This window comes from Peromyscus leucopus, unplaced genomic scaffold, assembly GCF_004664715.2.
Source record: "Peromyscus leucopus breed LL Stock unplaced genomic scaffold, UCI_PerLeu_2.1 scaffold_151, whole genome shotgun sequence".
In the NCBI taxonomy this organism is placed as follows: Eukaryota; Metazoa; Chordata; class Mammalia; order Rodentia; family Cricetidae; genus Peromyscus; species Peromyscus leucopus.
In genome coordinates, this window is record NW_023504677.1 from 13,994 (window position 1) to 20,350 (window position 6,357).

General features: G+C 51.9%; 1 pseudogene; it reads left to right on the forward strand.

The window, feature by feature from the left end:
* The first annotated feature begins 2,142 nt into the window (after window positions 1–2,142).
* On the forward strand, window positions 2,143–4,738 carry LOC114690574 (annotated as a pseudogene).
* Window positions 4,739–6,357: the final 1,619 nt, after the last annotated feature.

The following is a 6,357-nucleotide window of genomic DNA, read 5'->3' on the forward strand; positions in this document are numbered from 1 at the left end:
CTGGGGTGCCAAGGGACTCTCGTCCCTCAGAGGCCATTCCTAGGGCAGTCCCCTTCCTCCTGAACTGATCCCCCCCACCAGCCAGACTCCTTTTTCTCCTCTAGGAAGTAGGATGGGGCAGTGAACTGACCTTCTCTCGGCTCCCAGAACAGTCCTTCCAGGCCTCTATCCTCCTGGGGATGGGACGTGGCCAGATGAGGACTGGCCACCATTTTGGGATGAGCAGTCCAGAAGTTCTCAGACCCAAAGGGGATGTGAACCCTTCCCACTGAGGCTGTAGTGGACGAGGCTGGGGCTCCAACTTGGCTCTGTTTCTGCTCTGGTGGTGGACCAGAGTTGTAGCTTGTGGCCCTCAGGAAGAGGACACCCCACTTTCTTCCGGCAGCAGGGTCGCAGGCAACTGTCTCCAGCATCCACTCTCGTCCAGACCATTGCTCAGGTCCTTACCAAGCCTACCCCTGGGCTTCTCCTGAGTCCTTCACCTCAGTGGTGGCTGTGACTCAGCTGAGTGACCGGGTGGGCCCTGGTGGTAGCCCCAGGAGTCCTCAGCCCTGTGTCTGGCTCCTGCAAGCAGGCCCCTGGTCGGCAAGGGGAAACAGGAGACAGCCAGCTGATGGGGGGATGGGCTCTCTCCGGGGCCTGGCTCAAGTTCAGACTGAGTTCATCTTTCTTTTTTAGCCAGCAGTCAGCTGGCTTCCTCTCCTCTGCCCCCACTTAGAGAGGAAAGGCAGGTCTCTGTGAGCAGATCAGCTCCTGCTGTCTTGGAGCCAGGGCTGAGAAGAAGGTTTACCCTGCAGGAAACTTTCCCTCCTGGCCGCCAAGTGCCTCTGTGCGAGAAGTCCCCTTGGTTTCCAAAGCCCACTTCAGGCCTTGGCTGAACAGGGGCATCTCCATAGACCCTTCTCAACTTGCACCCCGGTCTTGTGGGAAACTGCTGGGTTCCCCTCTCCAAGACCGGGAAGTCACTTTGGGGGTGGGGTGGGGCTGATGCAGCTCACCTGTGGGAAAAGGAGGTTAGAGAAGCAGAGAGGAAGGCATGGCCATCGTGGGCCACCTGCGAGGAACATGCATAAGTCAGCAAGCCGGCTCTGCTCCTCCAGGCTAGGTATTTGAAAATCCATGAGTACTGCATCTCATCTAGGGGCTGGTGAGATGGCTCAGCCAGTCAAGGTGCTTGCTGACAAGCTGACCGACTTTTAGTTCAATCCCCTGAACCTACAAGATAGAAGGAAGAGAACTGACTTCGGCAGGTTGTCCTCTGACTTCCACGCATGCACCCTGGTACTCCTGCACCCAATAAAGAAGTAAGTGCTAAAAAAATAAAAACAATAAACTCAACCAGGCAGTGGTGGCGCACACGCCTTTAATGCCAGCACTCGGGAGGCAGAGGCAGGCGGATCTCTGTGAGTTCGAGGCCCAGCCTGGGCTACAGAGCGACTTCCAGGGCAGCCAGGACTATACAGAGAAACCTGTCTTGAAAAACCAAAAACCAACCAACCAACCAACAACAACAACAAAAACCAATAAACCTCATCTAAGTTCGTATGCCTAAGTGTTTGGTTTCATTTTGTTTAACAACAGCTCCCTGTCTATGTAGCCCAGGCTGGCCTGGCCTGGAACCACTTACTAGACCCAAGCAAGCCTGGAACTTGCCTTTACCTCCACAGCGCTGGAATTAGAGCACCATCCACCAAGCAAAGCTGCTTTTTCTATATTCAATCCCAGTAATGCCCATGGCTCAGGGCTGTTTAGACAGGGCTTAGATATAGGTTCTTTGAACTTTCATTCCAGGCAGAAGGGGCGACTGATTGGGGACGGAGCAGGTAGAGGTGGGCTAGCTTGGTGCTTGTGGGTTGGGGCTTGAGTGTTTTGGGGAGTGGAGGGGTGCCAGGGAACTTTGGGCAGTCAAAGTGGCCCCCAGGAGGAGGCCAGGGTCGCCTAGGGTGCTGGTCGTTTTCCGGGGGAAACTGGTGGGTTAGGCTGGGCCCTCACTGACAGGTCTACTCGCTCTGCCCCACAGACGCTGAGGTGCCCCGCGAGGCTCTTAGTTTCCACGGGGATGCCACCGCCGGTCTCGCAAGGTGCATCTGGATGACCTGCGGGAGCACCCGCGCAGCGTAGGCGCTCCATACGTTCCACACGATGGCGATCGTGTTCAGCCATGCGCGGCCCGTGTGGCCCGGCGAGCGTTGTTAGCGGCTGCGCGTGCTGAGACACAGAGGTCGAGCGCCGGCTGGTGGCGGTGGCCTCCGCGTGGGCTTCACAAGGCGCCTGGACCCTGCGCACGTGGCCCCGGCCTGCCTGCCCCCTTCGTGTGCCCCGACCTAGAGGAGCAGAGCCCCACGTGGGCGGCGTTGCTTCCAGAGGGCTTCGTTCGCGCGGGGAATGTGGTCTGCTTCTGGTGAACCGCCGAGGCTGGCTCTTCGCCAAGGTCAACGCTGGCCGCCCCCTCTTGCTGCGCAAAGACGTGCTGGCCCAGGGCGCCCCGCTCTGGGCGGTGATGGATGTGTACGGGACCACAAAAGCCATCGAGCTGCTGGGTGGAGACAATCCTTGGGGTCCCGAACACTGTGGTTTCTGGAGTGTGTGGCGTGGAGACAGAATTCCAGGTGGCTTCATGCACCTGTCTAGAGGCCCTGGTAGAAACTGTTTATTCCTTCAAGTTCAGAATGCTATCAGTCCATGGCCTAGTGTAAGGATGGGCATCAGAGATTTGAAATGGGCAAAAGACTTAGCCTTGTTCTAAAGGATGATAAAATTTAAGACCAATGCCTAAATAATGTTAGAAGGCTGGTCGTGTTTCACAAAGGAGAAAGCATTTAGATGGGGCCTTGCCGCTTAAGCAGAAGTTCACCCATACACAGGTGAAAAAGCAAGCAAGCAAGCAAGCAAGCAAGCAAGCAAGCAAGCAAACAAACAAAAACAACAAACAAAACAAAAAAAACCAGCAAAGATGTGAGCGCTCTCAGCTGAGATCAGCAGTGAGGAAGGCAGTGGCCGCTGAAGAAACTGTGTGCGTGCATGCATGCATGTGTGCGTGCGTGTTGTTGCCTGGAGCTGCTGGGCTGGCCCTGAACCTCCTTTTCTGCTTAGATCCCAAAGCTGATGCCTGGATCACCAACGGGGAGGCAGTGCCACAGTCTGAAGGTGAGCAGACTTCCCAGCATCCTGGCACCTAGGGAAGTGGCTGGGGAGTTAGGCTGTTCAAAGCCATCTTTCTAGGTACCAGAGATGTCTCCACAGTTCACTGCCCGCTAGAGATCCAGAAACAATGTGATGTTTCTGCCTTTTAGATCATTCCCAATTAGGAGAACCACGAGCAGACACCCCTCTTTTCTGGAACAGTCTCATGAGATCTAATCTAGCCTCACATTTACTCTGAACACTTTTTCAAGTGCTGGGATTATAGCTTACTTTAATCTCATTTTTTTTTCTTGTTTTGATTTTTGTTTTTGTTTCTGTTTTTTTTGAGACAGGGTTTCTTTGTGTAGCCTTGGCTGTCCTGGAACTAACTAGCTCTGTAGACCAGGCTGCCATGGAACTCACAGAGATCCAATGGCCTCTGCCTCCTGAGTGCTGGGATTAGAGGCGTGTGCCACCACCACTGGCTCTCAAATTTTCTTTAAAAAAAAAAATTAAAAGAAAATTGTATGCACCACGTATGTGCTGGTGCCTTCAGAGGTCGTAAGAGGGAACTGGATCCTCTGGAGCTGGAGTTACAGACAGTTGGAAGCGGCCATGTGGATGCTGGGAATCAAACTTGGATCTCCAGCTAACCAAAAAAATTAAAGTACTGGGGAGAAACTCGACCATATATACCATGTGAATCTAGCAAGTTTTTTTTCCCTTTCCTTATATTCTATTTATCGTTAAAGCTTTATGATTAGTGTAGGGATGGATGTGGGTTGGTTTGGTTTTGTCCCCCCCCACACCCGCCCCTTGTACTGAGGACTAAACCTAGAACTAGGGCTTGCCTAGGTGCCCTAGGGTCTCACGCATTAGGCAAGCTCTACACCTCGGCTATATACCATCCTACTTATTTTCTTTCTTTTTGAGACAGTCTCATGTAGTCCAGGCTGGCTCAAACTCACTATATGTAACTGAAGATGACCTTGAACTTCTGATTCCCTTGTCCCCACTTTTATCACTACTGTTTGATTGGTCTGTAACTAATAATAAAGTAGAACAATGGTAACGGCATACAGTAATAACAATTATTTAGTACTCATGATTTTTTTTTCTAGAACTTTCCATTTGATAGTTTCAGACCACAGGTAGCTGACATTAGGAGGCGCAGCAAAGATAAGGGGTTGTTGTGTATTTTGTTGGTTTTCATTCGATTGTACGGAGTGGATTCTCAGGGCACAGTTCCTTGGCACACTGAGCTTTCCTGCCCTGTGGTAAGACCATGTGCAGGTAGGTGGCGTACCCTATGTGTGCCCTGACCCGTGCTGTCTCCTTTTTCCAGTCACGTCAGGAGAGGAGTGTGTCATCTGCTTCCACAACACTGCCAACACCCGCCTCATGCCCTGCGGCCACTCACACTTCTGCAGCGCCTGTGCCTGGCATGTCTTCAAAGACACGGCAAGTGCCCATGTGCCGATGGCAGATTGAGGAGGTGGCTGTCGCAACTTCAACGAAGACTGGAGAAGGCTCCTGAAGAGATGGGACCTGGCTCTGAGCCAGGCCCCTGCAAAAGGAGAAACCTCTGTCTAGACGTGGGTCAGCGAGCATGGTCACAGGCACCAAGCCTGATCTTGGGTCAGCAAGCCTTGTTAGCTCGAGGGAGGCTCAGTGACTCTTTCCTCAGCCACAAGTTCGGAAGAGGTTGATATGGCAAAGAGAAGTCTCTCTGGCCACTTTGGGAAACCCCCAGTGTAGCAGGGGCAGCTGAGCCCTCAAGTTACAGCTGAGGACGTGAAGGGACGGGTCCGTGTCTGGCAGAAGCGTCAGAAGCAGGGACACAGAACATGGTGATTTTCTTGTCGATTTGTAAGATAATCAGAATAAAGTTTGTTTTTGTATTGATTGTCTCCTTTGCCGTGCTCAGTGGGAGGAGGTGGCACTCGGAGTGGTTAGGGCATTTGGGGACATGCTGTCCTGCCCTCCATGACTACACTCAGTCCTACAGTGGAGGACTGCATGGAGCTCTGGGTCCATGGGTTCTGTCGCTGACCATAGCAGGGTTGGGCAACACTCTCAGCCAGACCTTGCGCCTGCCAGCCTGGGTTCTGGGGACTTCGGGATGCTCTGACACTGACAGGTACTAGTGGCCAGGAAGGCCCAGTCTTGGGGCTTTCTATGGAGGAACCCCTATACCCAGCACATTTGTCAAATGTTAATCGTAGTCAGTTTACACTGTTAAAATTGAGACTGGGGAACCAAAAACTCGAGTCTCTGGGAAGTAAGATTTTTTGTAGAGGGTTTTGGGAATCTCTGATGTGTTCCTAAGGATCTATAAGACGTGTGCGTGCTCAGGGAAGGCCTGGAAGAGTCCCCAGTCTCTTGATTCTGGCTGATCTTGAGGCCTTGTGCAAAAAGGAGGTGAAGGCTGCCTCAGGACTGAAGGTGCCTCGGCCCCCGACAGAGTTCCTTGGCAGGTGTAGACACTTACTAGGTCAGAGCATTGTTTAAAAAAAAATAATCTCTGCACAATCATTAGCTGGTCAGTAACCTATCCGTACGGAGACTTCAGTTGGTGGCATGTAACAAGGGTGGCGACTCTACAGAGTTTACCCAAGAAAGCTGGAGAGCTAAGGAACACACCCCCGCCGCGAGGACAAGAAAACAGCAAGAACAGAACACCTTTGAGTGGAGGTGCTTTATTCTTCAGAGCTGTCAAAATATAATACCTACGGGATCATTTTTTCATATGTGAGAACTTGAAATAAATGAAAGCATGGCTTGTGTTTTAGGGCATCTTTGGTTGCTGGAGAAAGTCCTTGAGAGAGCCCCGATGTTAGATTTACTAGACAAATACTTTAATTCAGCTGTTACAACTGTGTTCGGATAACCCAAGGAAGCCATGTCTTGGAGTTAAAGGAGGGCTACGGATGTAGCTCAGTGGTAGAATGCCTGCGTCACATGTCAGGCTCTGCATTCAGTTTCCAGCAGCACACACACAGACAGACACAGACACAGACACAGACACAGACACACACACACACACACACACACACACACACACACACACGCACACACACACCTCAGCTTAGAGCCTCCACCTTAAGTGGGATAAAATTGCAGTTTATACCACGGGGTCCTTTTCCCTGACTCTCTACAGAGAACCAGCTCCTGAATCAATTCTTTTCACTCATTCGTCAAACCACCAGGCACATGTGGTTGCTCCCTTCTGTT